The sequence below is a fragment of the Diadema antillarum genome, unplaced genomic scaffold, assembly GCF_040938485.1.
Source record: "Diadema antillarum isolate AM-2024a unplaced genomic scaffold, OU_Dant_1.0 seq00000068_RagTag, whole genome shotgun sequence".
NCBI classification, from domain to species: Eukaryota; Metazoa; Echinodermata; class Echinoidea; order Diadematoida; family Diadematidae; genus Diadema; species Diadema antillarum.
In genome coordinates, this window is record NW_027271167.1 from 235663 (window position 1) to 252792 (window position 17130).

Below are 17130 nucleotides of genomic sequence, written 5' to 3' on the forward strand. Positions count from 1 at the left end.
GAAGCTGTGTGGCCAAGAATTTTCCTTGTAAAAAAAAAAGAAAAGGAAAAAAGTTAGATGCCGGTATAACACACACAGAAAAAAAAATTGTTGTTGATGTTGTTGTTACATTTCGGCTGTCAATCATTCCAACACAATTCACTGCAGTGCAAGGAGCATCAAAACCCAAATCAGTTCCTCTAAACTTATATTGTGTCTGTTGATATCACAGAGTGGCTTAAGAGTTTTCTTTTCAAAATTAATTGTCCGCCTCAGATTCTCCCACGTCTCAATGTCAATTTATGATTCAATCCAAATTGTTAAAATCATTCCCATATCTATTTGATCCACAGACAGTTACACATGTTGATCTTCCAGTTGGCCTGGAAAATGTGTATTTGTTGTCATCTTAACCAATCTTAGGTTCCAGGAATTTTCTGATAATCACTTCTAAAAATTCTACATTTTAAGTTTGGAAGTAGAACCTAAAGTAAAAAAATCAAGTTCTCATCAGTTTCTGTAGAGCCAACATTTTCTTTTTTAAGTTGGTGTTCTCCATTATCCATCCATTATGCATGCAAACAAGAGCTTCAAATTGAAGCAGTATATGTTAAAAAGTCAGCAGTAACTTCAAAGCTACTTTGACACAATCATCAATAGATTGCTATTTATGAATGTACAGTGTACCACTTTTTAGGTTAATTTTGTAATCCCTTCACAGTGGTTGCCATCGAGTTTGAAATGCCCTCCGTATACAATACTCCAAACGGCAACTCTGTACACTTGGATACACCCATAACTTCACAGCCTATAATCTCAGAAGAAGTAGTTTCCTACATGTTCAATTTTCTATTACTAATGTTGTGGATTAGGAGCATCAAATTCTGATGAGTTTAATAAGTAATTTTAAGACAAAGAATCTCTTTTGTTTTGGAGTCTGACTTCAATTCCTAATTTTCTCTGGCGACTTTTTGTTGGTTTGGGGATACATAGGCAGACAAGGTAACTCAAATCCTTCTGTATGGTGGAGAATATTACATTGTACATTCACATCTGACCAAGATTATATTGGTCAACACAGCATAGCCTTCTTGATCATACACATGCAAGTCTCCTCAATTCATTTCATAGTAATTCTGAAGAATTTGATGGACCATGGACCAACCAATTTCAGACCATTTTTTTATTGCACATTCCATGCAGGGGGATGTGACACTTGTGTAAATTAGTGAGGAATTGTCTAAATCTGTACACTCTTTGATTAATCTATACATATCAGAAGAACAGGCTTTACTGAAATCAATACATACTGCATTTGGCATAAATGGATTCTTAAATGGAAAACCAAAGGATCTGCCGAGTGTAAGACTTACATTATTCCTTAAAGATAGAGGAAAATGAGAAAAGAACAAGAGATGATTAAAGGTTTCCTGTACGGGCCCGAATGGTTGGAACACAAGTCGGCGAATGATCCCAAGTTTCCGCGTAAGCGATCCGTCGGGTCAAGGCACGCAGAAGTGTAGCTAACAGCTCACCCAGAGCAGATGGAGGATGGGGAGGAGGGACATTTTGGGGGAAAAGGATGTTGGGGTAGGGATGTTGGAGGCATGCAGAGATGATGGAGTTGGGGATGATGGGGATGTGGATGTCGGAAACGAAATTGTTGAGGGTGGTGAGGATGATGGAGGGGAGGGATGTACATGTACCTGGCCAGGCAGTTGGAAGAGTGTGGGGACACTAACACTATTAGATAGCGTATTAATAATGGCAAGGCCCTCTGGAAGAACAGTGGCAACACTGAAATGGTTACCCTGGATAAATAAGACATCATTATTATCATTATCACTATCATTATGAGTATCATCATTATTATTATTGAGCTGAAAGGGCTACCCTGCTAAAAGAAAACTGAATAAATTATTATTATTATTATAATTATTATTATTATTATTATTATTATTATTATTATTATCATTATCATTATTATTATTATTATTATTATTATTATTATTATTATTATTATTATTATTATCATTATTATTATTATGATGATTATGATTATTATTATTATTATTATTGTTGTTGTTATTATTATTATTATTAGTAGTAGTAGTAGTAGTAGTAGTAGTAGTAGTAGTAGTATTATCATCATCATCATTTTTATCATTATCATCATCATCACTATTATGATAAGAGGAGATGTCAGAAGTAGAATTGTTTGCTGAGGCATGGATGCTGACTGGTAAGGATGTTGGGGTATCAGGACACAACAATGTCCAATAAAAGAAGATCAAAGACATTTTGAAAGAAATTCAAAAATCCACATATTTTAAAGAAAAAAATCTTATTAACCTGTTGCTGAAATGTATTGCAAGACAGTATGGAAGACAATTCTTTTTTTTATTCAGTAGAATACCCATTTAGAGAGAATAATACACATTAACCAAAAACTTGACTAATCTACAACTTTTGAAGGATTGCCAGATTTTCCTCACATTTTCCCTGAGCATTTGACTAATTTTATATTACATGCACACACATACATATGCTTGAAGAAACTTCCCCCTTAATGGACATTGCAATCCACAGAAAAAACAAAAGGGAAGCATAACCCAATTGGTCTGTTGCAGCGGGGCTGCTGACGGAAATTGTTTTTTCAGAGGCTTCTGTGGATTCATCAGATCCCAGAATCCCTTGCAAAGTGGAATGTGAGAATACTTACAGCTGGGGCAAGGAATTATGAGGTGATATTAATGGTTTATCCAATCTATACACGGGTGGCTTTGTGGGTCAGACAAATACGACTGGAAGTTCAAGAGCCGTCTTTAATCACGTACGTAGCAGATCATGTGCTTTGCCCGTGATGGAAATCAAACAATAACTGAGTTTAATTAATGTCATATGAACGCATGGTTCCATGTGGTGCTGGGTACTAGAGGATTCTGCATTCTTTCCTTGATTTGAGTTCAGAATAAACACTTCAAGTTTTTGATACACACATCACATTTATATCAACAAGGGCAAATCTAATCTGTTACACGGTAAAGCTAGTAATATTTGGGACCGGACCAATCTTTGCAAATAATATGGAAGCTGAGAAAGGACAAATTTGTTATGGCTGTTGTTGAAAGCCTGATGTAAAGTACATACCAGTGAAATTGTGTAACGACAAAATTTGAACATAAGATTCTGTGTATCATACCAATGTCTGTCTTCACTTTTTCTGTTTTTCTTAACCCGTTGAGGACGGTTTGATTTTGCTACAACATAGATTTCCCATAGACACCTCGGGACTCGTCCTCAACGGGTTAAGGGGTTCTCCTCCCCCCCCCCCCCCCCCCCCCCCCATGGTAGGTGAGTAGTGATGCCTGGGGTTCATATTACCAAACTTCATTGGGGCAACGGACCTTTTTCCAGGAATTTTGCGGTTGCGGGGGAGAAACACACAGGAAGTTTTTGCCTGAGTCAATGAAGCCTGAGAACACTTTGTTTTCTCTGAGTCCCTTGACAGCTACCATACCTCTACCTCTTCCCTCCAGCTCCGGCTCCCTTCTTTGCTGTTTCTTCTACTCTGTTCTGCAAGTCATGATTCAGGATGTGCATCTGTGATTCCAAACATAGCACCTTGAACAATTTCTTTCAAGTAGTCGTATTTATTGTTATCTTTACAAATCTTTTGCTTTTCACTCAGACAATCCGTCTAACTGTCTTATTCATCATTTTCCATTTTTTGACTGTAGTGTCTTGTACTGTGTGAATCAAATCTATTATTTTTCAAAGGGAACAAATATTTTGTTTGAAAAACTCCATATTAAGTACACACACACATATACGCACATCAACATGTTTAACCTGTTGAGGACTCGCATTTCCCATAGACACCTGCCGGAGTATACTCGGGGCCAGTCTTTGATGGGTTAAAAGCATAATCATGCAAGATGGCTGTAAGTACAGCGCTCTCAACTTAATCATGAGTGGGTCGGTGAGAGCAGATTTCACATAATTAACCAGTGAACGATGCAGAGTTAAAAAGTTCTACTACATTCATAGGAAGCATTCACTGCAATCCAACCAAGTTTATAATAGGAATACCATACTATTAGAACTGCTACCTCATTACGTGGAAACTACTGTGGGCCTGCAAGTATAACTTGTAGGTAGAATACTCAAGGTGAATTTTGTCTCTCTTTTTTTTGTCTTTGTGGTTTGTCTTGAACACAACTGTTCTTCCATACCATAAACACATGTATTGAAACAGCATGAGACAGAGGAAGAGAGAAATAGAGATAAAGATTCCTGTACAGTGTATAGCCATATACTTAGCGACTTTGATTTTTTTTCTTTTTTTTTTTTTGCGAATCGGGACTTTCCAATGATTTCGCAAGTGGTTAAAGAGATCGTATAGTTTTGGTTGAGACCTAATTTCAGGTTTCTAACATTTTTGGTGAGATAATGAGGAACCTCTTATGAAATATGAAAGAGGATGTAATTCCATGAGGAATTCAATGTTTATGTGATGAAAATTGGTTTTGATATCCACCTTTTAATACAATCGCTCTGTTTTACTTTGTTTTTAGATGTTTCAGTCATTCCAAACCCGATTTTCATCAAATAAACTTTGAATACCTCTTAAAATGGCATGCTCTCTACTATTTCATAAGTGGTTTCTTGATATCTTGCAAAATGTTAAAAGCCCAATTCTCATCTCCACCAATACTGTACCATCCCTTTAACTTCGCGATCAGAGAGTAAAATAAAAAATGGAGAAATGTATACGTATATGTCGCATTTGTGTTGGGATCACAGTTAATGTTTTCACCCATTGCTAATAATAGCAATAGGTATAGACGTAATAGACCTTCACGACATTCGCAGCGGACATCGCTCTCCGGTCCCTTCCGACAACAAGCCGACCTTGGTCAGCCGTCACGTCAAGGCCTCCATCCGTCCACCTCGCCTCTAGGTGCCGGAATCTGCAACAAGCGGGTTTGGGGAGTCACTCGCTGCTGCAGATCCCGGCATCTCCCTCAGTGGGTCTCTATTATATAAAATATATACATGTATATTGTCTTACGTTCCTTGCGGGCGTTTCCCTAGCAAGAACAGGGGATCTTTTCGTTCATATACCTATAGTGTAATTTTATAAATGATACATTTTTCATTATTTTTGTGGTCAGAACAACTTAAAATGCTTGTTAACCCCCTTTCGTATGAGTCGCCTGCACCTAATTAATACTTTAAATCTGTGGTTTGAATTTATTTTGAAGATTGTTATGACTCCCACTTTCTGGCATTAAATTGTACTTTTTATTTTTTGGGGCTTGAAGCCCGCAGGTATACTCATACGTCTTTGATTCCAGGATTATATCTGTATCATATTTCTCCGTTGTTTGCTGCAAATATTTTTCTGTATCAACGCCTTAGAGCTCCTTGATATAAACACTGCAAATATTTTTCTGTATATGCAAATATTTTTCTGTATCAACGCCTTAGAGCTCCTTGATATAAACACTGTATATATATATTTTTTCTTCTCTCTTTCGAAACAATGATACAGTTATAGAAATTTTATCTATTTCGTAAAAAACATATCATTGTGTGTGTGCTCTATTTAAATACTGTACATTATTTTGGGTTGAACCATGATATGGGTGTGTCTGTGCGTGGTTGGAGGTGTGTGTATGTGGTTGAGTGTGTGCACGTGGATGAGTTAGTGTGCGGTACACGCGCGCGTGTATTGTGTAGTTATTCGAGTTTGTCTGAAGAATATGAGGTATTCATCAATATCATATGAGCTCCCTCGTGGAGACGTAATGAGCTCCTTTACGGAGACAATATGAGCTCCCTCGTGGAGACTTTATGAGCTCCTTTGTGGAGACAACATGAGCTCCCTCGTGGAGACGATATGAGCTCCCTCGAGGAGACTTGGTATGCATTTAATATTCTTGTTTATATCTCTTTAACTCTATAATGTTTGTTTTATGTTATAAGTGCTGTCTGGGGCAAATTATTTGTATAGGGCCCCATTTCTCTCTCTCTCTTCTTTCGATCTTTAAAATAACAACAACATTGCTAAATTCACGAACGGCACCCGACAAGCGAAATTTGCGAAAATGACAACCACGCAAAATATATGGTATACGCAGTAATTAGAGAGAAAGACAGAGTGAGATTTGTTGAGAACAAGTCTCAATAGGTGACACAGCTTGTTGCAGCGATTACATACCCGTGACAAAATGGTAGGAGCTGCATCCTGTGTACATGGCCTGGGATAACCTTTGTCCACCTTCAAACCCATGCAGGATGAAGAGCAAAGAGCTCTTGGAGGAATATTTTCCAGGAACTAATTACTGCTTTAGGCAACATCTGCCCTGCTCCCCTGCGCTGCCATGGCAACGGGGATAAAGCAAGGTGACGAGAAGTGGAGCATGCATCAGCGCTCGGAAGGTTTCACACTCTCGAAGAGCTTGTTTCCAAAATGTGTTTCAAACAAAGTCTCAAGCCAATTAAGTAATTTATAGATAGGTCTGAAAGCAAGAATCATTTCATGCTTCCTGACATCGAGGTTGGCCAATTGTGATTTGAAAGCTTTCTTTGATTGACTTTTATTGCTTATGGGTGCATGTCTGTAACTTAATAATAGTTCAACTTCCAAAATGTCATTGAGGTGTGAAGAATTCAGGATTATCTTTGGTTTTGCCATCTTTCATGAAGGCACACTGTACTCTTGGATGTGGGTATTTCAGAAGTTATGTTCTTGATTGACTGGACATGGTATTTGTGTAAAGTCTGCCATTGGCAGTTAGCTGGCATTGAGGAGACTGAACATAGATAGCTTTAAACATTTAGAAACAAGTCCCAAGAAGAGTGCTTGCAAAATAGGTTCTTTCGCAGTGTGAAACCCCCTAATAAGCACATATCTACCCCTTGCTGTTGTTTTTCCCTTGCAGAGGATAGTATATAATTTATGTGGGTAAGGTTCATTGCAACCAGAAGAAAACCAGGTCCACTCAAAACCCTATTCTCAGCGCTACCCCCCCCCCCCCCCTTCTCATCCTCTGGGGTAATACACAAGGCATAGACCTGAGTCACAGACTTGTTCAAAGGCAGGGTCTTTATCCTTCGAATGATGAGTCATTTAAACTGCCATGGACATGATAAGTACATGGAGGAAAGTATGTCTAAGGGAGTGAACAGGTCCGTCTTGAAAGTAACAAAAACTACTTCCAAAGACAAGGTTGATTTCTTGCAAGATATCTATGCAAACTTTACACCTATATATTATACCAATCTTTAACCCGTTGAGGACGAGTCCCGAGTATACTCGGGCAGGTGTCTATGGGAAATGTGTGTTGTAGCAAAATCAGTCCATCCTCAATGGGTTAAGGGCCTATCTCACTGGAAGATACGCAATCACAACTGCCGAGACAAATCTGTCGCAGCGAATCACCAAGAAGGCAACTCTAGGGTAACAATGGAGACTTTTCCACACAAGATTATGACTTATTCGCCTTGAAGTCGCAGGGCGTTGCTACGATGTCTGTAGCAGTTGCAGGGAGTTCTCCGAGTCATCTTCTCAGTTGTGGAAACGTTTCTATGATGTCTCCACATCACTGCTGTAATTAAAGGTCTTCACAGGTCTCCGTAAGGCTGTGGAGACATCTCAGAGATGTTGCGGACTAAATTAGTCTCCGCGACGTAGCCAAGCATCTTGGAGACATCTCCAAGACCAGCTGGAGACTGAAAAGAGTCTCTGAAAAAAAATCAAACATATATTCAATTCTCCCGCGACACCCACAGAGACATCGCAGTGATTTCTCAACAACCAGTGGCAACTTGAGTTGCCACCAGGTCGCCACCTAGTTTCCAGGCCAATGAGATACCCACTGTAATACACATCTTCAGATAAATGGCTACAATGTTTTCCCCACTGTACCATGTGTTTTTTCATGAACCTCATTTCCCAGGACACATCATCTGTGGGAATAACTTCTGCAATCCAGACATTTGTTCTGGCTTCCTTCACACCACTAATGGTACTGACTGGTTCTTCTAATCAAAATAAATTGGAAAAAATATCTTGGTACAATTTTGGAAATGTAATATTCAAACCTCCTTCTGTCTAATTTCAACAACAACAACAAAAATCTTCCAGTGCTTTGACAAATGTGTTGCTCTGGTGTTTCTTATAAATGACCTATTGTGTAGTGATTCATAATCTGCATTTAAACTTCAAAACTGGTATTCCCAGGACTGTTTCATCTGGGTAAGAAATTTCTCACTATTTTTGAGATAGATGTCATAAGAATAAAGCAGAACAAACTAGTCAAGTACATATTTTGAAAGTATATTGTAAATGCCAATATTGGTATTATTGAAGTTCATTGACTTTATCAGGTGTTCATGTGACAGGTCTCACATAATCAGATATGAAATGAACCACGAGAGTCATCGCTTCAAGCCTGGAGACAGACTGAATGAACCAACTCGATTACATCAGGATGATGAACCGCCATCCTTCGGTGGGCGGGCCGGGTCCCCGAGGGAGTGACGAACACGAGCGTGACGTCCCCGCAAAGAGGAGCGGTCCTTATCACCGTCCCCGCAGCCCGCGGCAAGCCCTCTACCTGGCCTCGTGACTCCACCCAAGAGACAGGGAGAGTGAGAGAGAGAGTAAGAGAGGTAGCGGCAGAGGTAAGAGGAATCACCATGGGAACACTAAAGATGCAGATACCAAGGTGTCTTCCTCCCTTTTTCCTCTGGGAGAGGATGAATATTAGGGAGAGGGAAAAGGGCAAGTAAGGGAAAGGAGGGGGGGGGGGGGGCTTTTGTTGGAACATGTCTGCCCAAGCCCCCTGCCGAACTCTTCTGACATCCTTCGCAGACGAGGCTCAACATAAGAAAGAGAAGAATGTGAAATTAAACAATCGTGCATTTTTTTTTTCATGGAATACAGAAACCAAATGCCATCTGCACACAAGCTTTAATCAAATACTTATTCTGTTCTTAATACAGATAGCACTGTTATTCAATTGTACAGATAGAGAGACGCATATGTTTTCAAAGTTTAGCAAAAAGTAAGATTATTAAATTTGTATCTGGCCCCTTGTCCATATGTTTTAAATAGACAACAATTAATTCTTGTCAAGTTACTGGTATGGCTCAAGCCTCTTTTTGAGAGGCATTTTGATAGTTGGTATGTGGTGAGGTATTATGTCAGTGTATCATAGATAGAACATAACCATGATATGTGTTGCCTGCATTAGCAGTCTCTCTATGCATCAATAGGTTAATTTCTGTTTGAGATGTAAAAAGAAATACATACAAAACCACTGTTGTCCCAGCAATCCCCCCCCCCTCCATAGTTGCACTATAAAAAAAGGAACAACAAAACACACTATGCACAAGGTTTCCATAAATGTAGCCTCTAGGGATTAAGATATATCAATGGGGATACTGACAATATGGACCTTAGTCCCACACACACAGGCCATTGTGTGCAAACAAAAACACCACAAGGATAATGAAAGCCCTCTAATTCAACGAAGTCTTGTTTCAGGACTGTCTGCACTCCTCAGAAAGAGAGAAAAAAGAAAACTACAACTGGCTAACAAAGCACAGTTGAGGTTACACTAGGACATAACCTTGAACCACGTACTACATTTTTTTTCCAGCTGTTGTTCTCCTTCCACAAATTTTTAGACATAGGTTACTTCCTCATCTTTGAGTTGAACGCTGTTACCTGATAGAGAAGGAAATACTGGTGTTCTTCATGAAGGGGAAATGACCTTGCTATTACTCTTCGAACAGCTAAACTTACGATGAAACAAGGAAAATGCTCAAGGGACTTTTCAGACAAAAATGTAGCACATGTGGAAAAGAGTTTTAAGCTATAGATCTCTGCAACGGCAAGAAAAAAAAGTATGACACAGAGAATGCAGCGAAATAAATATATTTCCATGTTTGAACTTGTACTTGGTAAATTCCATCGTAATCACCAAACATTCTCATTATTGGCACCAGTATGACATAGGTCATATTTAAAGTAAACTACCTCTCTTTACTGCAAAAGAATGGAGGTATTGTGTAATCAACTATAGTTGAGTTTGTAGGGTGCTTGCTAAATACCCCATAGTATAATCTTCCCACTTCTAATGTAGATGTTAACATGTTATGTCCAGGGGCCATAGAATCATTGGGGGGGGGGGAGGACTTTTTGGTCTATTATTAATAAGTGAAAAAAAATAATAATGCCCATATTTTTAGAAGATTCCATCCATACACATTTTCCAGAAACAAACAAACAAACAAACTTTTGTTTATATTCACTACAGCTAGACATATAGACCTACATTTGGTAGAACTTTGCAATCCAACCTAGCCTCTCATGGATCGAAAATAATGGGTTGATTTGATTGGATTACTGTGGAAATGGAATACTCTGTATTCCAATTACTACCACCTCAACAGGTGTAATTACACGCCATGTGTGGTGCACCCTATATGTTTTTCAGTAGCAACATGAAGATGGATTTGCCCGGCAGTAATTTGATTTTCATAATTCAAGCAACTTCATGAAAACTTCAACCTATGCACATGCTGGAGACAATAACATGAGAGCAAGAGAGACACAGAGAGAGAGAGAGAGAGAGAGAGATAGAGAAAGAAAGAGGGAGAGAGGGGGATTGAGGGGGAGAGATAAAGAGGGGCAGCCAGAAAGAAAACAAAGAGAAAACATATGACATTGGGCATTAACCATGACTGGCAGTGTACATAAGTTGGCCAGCAGATGTGTGCATAAAAAAACTGGAAACAGACACTTGTTCCCCGTCTGGTGTGGTTATTACTACAGCCTGACTGCCGAGATTCAACCATTCTCTACCTCTCTGCTTATCATTCTCTCTCTCTCTCTTTCAGTCTCTTTTTCAAGTAGCCATGGCAGTAGAAGGTAGGCAGGCTGGCTGGCTGGCAGTTCAGCAGGCAAGAGCCGGGAGAGCGCGCGCGTGAGCACAAGCTGCCGAATCAATAAATTTTCCGCCGAGGAACCGAGCGGAGAGAGCGGGGCAGCCAATGTGATCATAATATTCTCGGTGACCTTGGATGTAACATATTCTTTGCTCATCAGCGCACACCGTTTCCCTCCTCGGCATAACAAACACCTAATGTCGCTCCTCGCATCTAGAGAATTTCCCCTCTTCCCTCCCCCCCCCCCCATCCCAATAGAGGAACATCTCCTTCACAGCTTTGGAGTTCTTCTCCCCCCCCCCCCCCCACCACACAACGAGGTGACGACAAGCAAGCGGGCATCACTCAATTTGAGTGATAAGAAGCTTGCCAGCTAAAGCCATGAGGATATTAAGATGCAATTTTGTCATGGACTTCCTTGTTTTTCTGTGTGTATGCTGTTTTTGTTTACCTGCCAGTGCCTTGTGATAACATCTCTCTTTTCTTTAAAGATAACAGTCTATTTGGTAGCAATGATAATATTGAATTGACCACTCTCTATATGTGTTTGTTTTGAGTGGGGTTCTGTTTGTCATATTTTTGGCTCGTTTTTTAGCACATCTTTACAACATGCAATAGCTATGAAAATGGTGTGACTAGAAGTAGGAAAAAAACACCACAGACTTGGAGGAACAGAGATTCTACAAACTCGTTGTCAATGAGTAAATGCACCCGTAAGGATCAAGGTTTTGAATAGAAATTTTCCCTTACTGTAAGATTTGGTTCTGCAGATCGAAAACTGGGGCAAATTTTTGGATCGTTGCTTTCTATCAAGTGAGTCAAACATTGCAAAATAATACACTTTTCTGACAATAATGACCTTGAAAGAGGTACAAGTTCACAGCATCTTGTGCGGAGTACTATGAGACTATGGGGGTGTTGCAAGAAAGTCGAGTTGCAATTAATCGCAACTTTCTTGCAACACCCCCTATAACTTTGGCCAGGAAGTTCCCTCTAATAGCCAATGAGTGTAGAAAACAGAAGTTGTTTTGACGATCTGATGTCTGCTCATTGTTGATTTGTTGTCAAGTTACCAGAGATGCCATAAAAAAAAACCCCAAAAAACAGATGGAATATCCTAAAAAATCAGGGCCAGTAAAATGCCAGAAAAAAAGATGCTTCCCTGGCAAGAAAGGGCAAGTAAAATGTTACTACTTCATCAACACTGAAGAGAAAATTGTAGAGCATCTACACATTTCCCATCCATAATAGGCTTGCTGTTCAACATTTTTTAAGGGGTTGCAGGAATTTAGTAGTACAGCTTTCTCTACGATGAATATCATATTGACGTCATTTTCTTTCTTATTCGGAAGATGTACAGTGATATCGCATCATCATATTTCACTCTGTTCATTATACTAAATACTCTATATCGTACTGGTTGGTATCTCTGAGTTACACTCGATGAAAGATGCAAACATCTACTCATTCTGTTTAATGAGCAATTTTATAGCAAGCTAAAAGATGACGTAAACAGTTGAATAGCACAGAGACAATTTTAAACTAATGGCAATATGTGTTTCTATATATATAACAAAAAAGAAAACTCGATCAAGGTTGTTACTATTTGTGATGCTAATGTGATGTACAAGGTCACTCACTGCATCAATTGTAATTTATAATATTTGTCCTTTAAATGGGAAACAACACAAAAGAACCATGCTAATGGATCATCCCTAATAACATCACTGTAACCATTAGACAATTAACACTGGCTGGGCCATTAACCTGCATTCACATCAGACATATGGGAGAATGCCACAACCTTGCCAACAGGATACCAGGCATCCAAAGAAATGCAATATTCCTGCTGGACCACTTAATGTCACAATTTCACAGGAAGAAACCAGGGAAGGTGAAAAATAGACAAGAAAGGCGAGTCATTAACCGCAGAGCAATTGCTCAAATGACTGGGTAACTATTGCTTACACAACGGAGTCAAGTTCCAAGGTTCACGGATGGTGGTCTCAGGCACTGCACGTCCGCCAATCCACTCGACCTCCTTTTGCATTCAGAAGTCAGGGCAGTCCTTGCTCCAGGGTGGGAAGGAGGCAAAGGCCAGTAGCAAAAGACGGTCTGGGGGAAAAGACTACCAAGCCAGCTACAGGTGCAGATGACACCGGGCAAATAGTAATTAATTCAAAGGAGGCGAGGTGCCGACAAACGCGACCATTCATACGCCATTCATGTCCGTCGGCCATGTTATTTGCCGAGCACCGAGTCCAAAACCAGTCAAAGGTTGTTTATCAGTCCCAACTGGGACAAGACATGTCGGTAAGCAACTTCTCTCATAAAATGTGCCAGGTTGACTATGTGGAGATTGGAACACCATCGTAGCATTCGGCATGAGGGCTGTTTATAGACCACACCTTGGATCCACCACATTATCCTCCCTCTTTACAATGAAAGAATGGGCTTGGCATAGAAGTGTTTAAAAAAAGAGAGATTTCAAGTTTCCATGCTTCAATTTGACTGTATTTCTGCACTTTTGAAAGTTTCTTTGTCTATTTTGTTTCATCACAAATAAGAAGTCTGGCAGGGCCGTGAAAAATCAAGTCATAACCCAAATGATCGCTTATCAATCAATCACAAATTGACACTAAGGTGCCTGGATGATATGTAACTATGAACCTTAAACTTGCTCATGGTACACAACACTAAAAGCTCCAACAATATATTATTCAGTACTGCAACTCAATTACACACTTTAAATATTTCATATTGATTTGGTAAAGAAGGAAGGAGTTTAATATGGAACACTTCACTAAAATCTTTCATATTCTGTAAGTTAAATTTAAACACATTCTCCTGACATTGTTTTTTCCTTTCCATTTTCTCTTTCAATATTATCTATCTAGTTATTAGTATGTGTAAGTATATCTTATCATGTGTGTATGGTTTTTTTCTTTCTATTTTATAGAAAGATATATACCAAGATATATATCCAGGAGGCAATATACCTCTCTCTCTCTCCCTTACAACAGCATACCTATACTGGATACCAAGTTGATGCCCCTCACCACTGCATCAATCCACTTGATTACCTATTCTACGAGCGTACCCACAATTCCTCGAAAGTCATTAATGGATGTGAATTCTGCAGAAACTCGTGCCGCCGATAAGAAAAATTGGGAGGCATGCACGATCATCTCGAACAAGCTTCTCCTCTTATCTGTTTTTTTTTTTTAATGACTAGCTCACATTTACTTCCACCAAATTCTTAATACATATGCCCTTGCAAAATGACACTGTGTCTTAACATGCCCCACTCCACTAGTGGTATGAATAATCCAGTGGTAGAGTGATTCAGTCATAGCACTATTAATGCATAGCAGCGGTTGCCAGTGCATTGACGATTCTGTGTTGCTGCTATACAGGATAACCTGACGAAAACCTGGGCCCCGTTTCATAAAAACTTGATATGATAGCAACTCTTGCTGGAAGAATGGCAATTGTCATAGTAACGAAAAGAATCCAGCTTCCTGATTGGCTGTTGCTATTGGAAGTTGCCATTTCAGCAAGAGTTGTCATCCTACCATCTTTTGTGAAATGGGGCCCAGGACAGCAGCAGTACAGGGGTGGATCTAAACTTCCCTCAAGAGAGCAATAGGCCTGTCTTCATCAGGCCGAAGTTTCAAAATAACGCCCTATTTTTGTGGTTTAGGAACTTAACTTGATGTCAAAATAACCCGCTATTTGTGCAAAATGGCACGCTATTTGATAAGGAAAATTTTTATCCCAAATCTTGGCCTAGTTTGTAAAATAGCGCACTAATTTGTGAATTAGCATGATGTTTGGTTTGCATCTTTATCAGCCCAAAATTTTCTTGATCCCATGCTTTTGATCCAGCCCACACACCACGAACACTGCATTCGGACTGCATAGAACTCTCTATAGAGTTCTGTGCCTGAGCGAGAGTGCCGAGTAACGATGCAAAGTACGCATGCGTCATCTTCAGACTAATTTCCAAAACGGGCTGGTTTTGAGCTCATGAAGATGCGCGTTTGTAACATCGGCTATTTTTCTAAACCGCAAAATAGCCCGCTAGTTTAAACTTCAGTGTGATGAAGGCACGCCCAACAAGAACATTTATCCTACATTCATATCTTATCAAGATGATCTATAGACCACGCCCCTAATAATACACATACTACACAACAGGAATTCACCCATGGCATTAACCCACTGCATACCACACTAATTTCCTCTTGATAGGTATAAATGTGAATTTTTTGCACATTTGCATCATTGACACAAAAAGGGTTGAGGAGAGTGTGCATCATAATGTTTATTCTGCCACAGAACTTGCAGAAACTCACAAAATTACTGTGCCTGTCAATGGTAATTTAAAGCCGAGGGGTACTTTCCTGTTTAAGCTACCGTCTTATGCAATACAGAAGTAACATGATTTAGCAGCCATTTTACCGATTGGAAGCCACGTTGAATGAGTAAGTCACATTTGAAAAAGTGGTTGTAAAATAAACAAAACAAAATGTGTCATATCATTGGTCCAACTTAACTCAAGTTTTGTATTGATCCATTTCCTGTTCAAGTACTATTGTCTAATGGATACACTGTACTGTATGTATTGCACTTGTAAAATTTAACTCTCAAATGTGACCCTGCATCACAAAACAAACAAAGTCGCCAGACATGACATTTTAGTTCAGAGCATATTCTGAAAGAACAGACTTTAAGCTTTAAAATGATGTATAACTCCAAGCAAATGGACTCTCCTAACCTATGTAAATATTGGAAAGAAGGCACACACTCAGGAAAAGTGTGAACTGAGAAAAGAGGGTCTGAAGTACAGTGTCCATTCAAGCGCTTAATCTTTACCAAGCCATGCTGGCTGTGTGATGAATGGGACAAAAAACAGGATGTAAACCACTGCAGTAACAATAACGAAGGGATTATCAAATTACACTGAAAATGAGTATGCCTTATCAACACATTCTGTCCTTAACCAATGCCAACTTTCAAAGCAGTAGCATCATCCTTTCAAAAGTTATTAGAGTTGAAAGCGAAGAGAGTGAACACGGTTTTTAAGAAATGAAAAGGGTACTCTCAAGACACACTTAATCACACTATTCTGCCAAAAAATGTTCGAGATAAACTGCTGAAAAACACACTTTCCTGCCAGTTTTATTGTCCCAAATTTTAGCATAGTGTAGAAGAAGATTTGCAATTTCAGAAAATATGAAAAAGTCAAGATCGGCTCGGTTGACCATTTCACCTATTTTCAGTCCTCAAACAAAATCAGTGTGTGCGACTTTTTGTTCGTTTTGTGATGCATGGTCACAAATGGTCTCACAGCCTATCATTTCTTTTAAAGGCATCAGTTATTGGTCTCCTCCCATTTTCCATACAGTTACATCAACTTTACATTTTCTCTTTGCTTGGATGCATAAGACATACATTTACACTTGGACTTGCAATGACATATAATAGGCCTACTTGCCACTATACTCTGTTGTTTTGAAACTTCAGTAGAGCACTGCGTGGCCTTGACTGATTAGAATTAAATTTGAAATCAACCACTCAAAATCTGAAGAAATTGATTGCTCATGCAATTTTTCCTCCACGATGAATTTTTTCCTTATTGAAAGAATGCACTCTGCATACAAAATTAAAAATAAGCCAGCATGCATGGGTGCCTTGGGATTTCTCTTTTCACTTGTAAGCATTTCTCATCATATTCTAACATACTCTCTGGAATTATATATATATATGATAACACCCCCCCCCCCCCTTTGTAAGCAATTTCATGATAACTTCCTCTTCACACCTAAAGATGTGCACATGGCTATGAAACAGAAAGGGGAAGAGAACACACAGTAGGTGTACACTGCAACCTTCACACATTTCCTTCGAAGGAACTGTTTATATCACTTCACTAATCCCATTACCTGGGTCTAAGGACCCGAAATGGGCAAGTTCAGGGTGACAGGAACTTCTTCCATGTTGCACATATGTGTGTGATATGGCACTTCAGAGATAAGCAAACACAATTATTGCACATCCTGCCGTACTCCTACAAGCATAAGCAGATGGGTGAAAGGCAAAGCAAAAAATATAAAAGAAGAAAAAAGGCTCTTTATTGCTTTCACTATCCCCTGCTAACTTTGGCATGCTTTTGTCTCTACT

At 39.3% G+C, this 17130-nt stretch overlaps 1 protein-coding gene across 2 annotated transcripts in view; it reads right to left on the reverse strand.

Moving 5' to 3' along the window:
- The window catches only part of LOC139725916 (nuclear receptor subfamily 0 group B member 2-like), a 188139-nt gene that overhangs the window by 114597 nt on the left and 56412 nt on the right, over nt 1–17130 (reverse strand). The window lies entirely within an intron of this gene.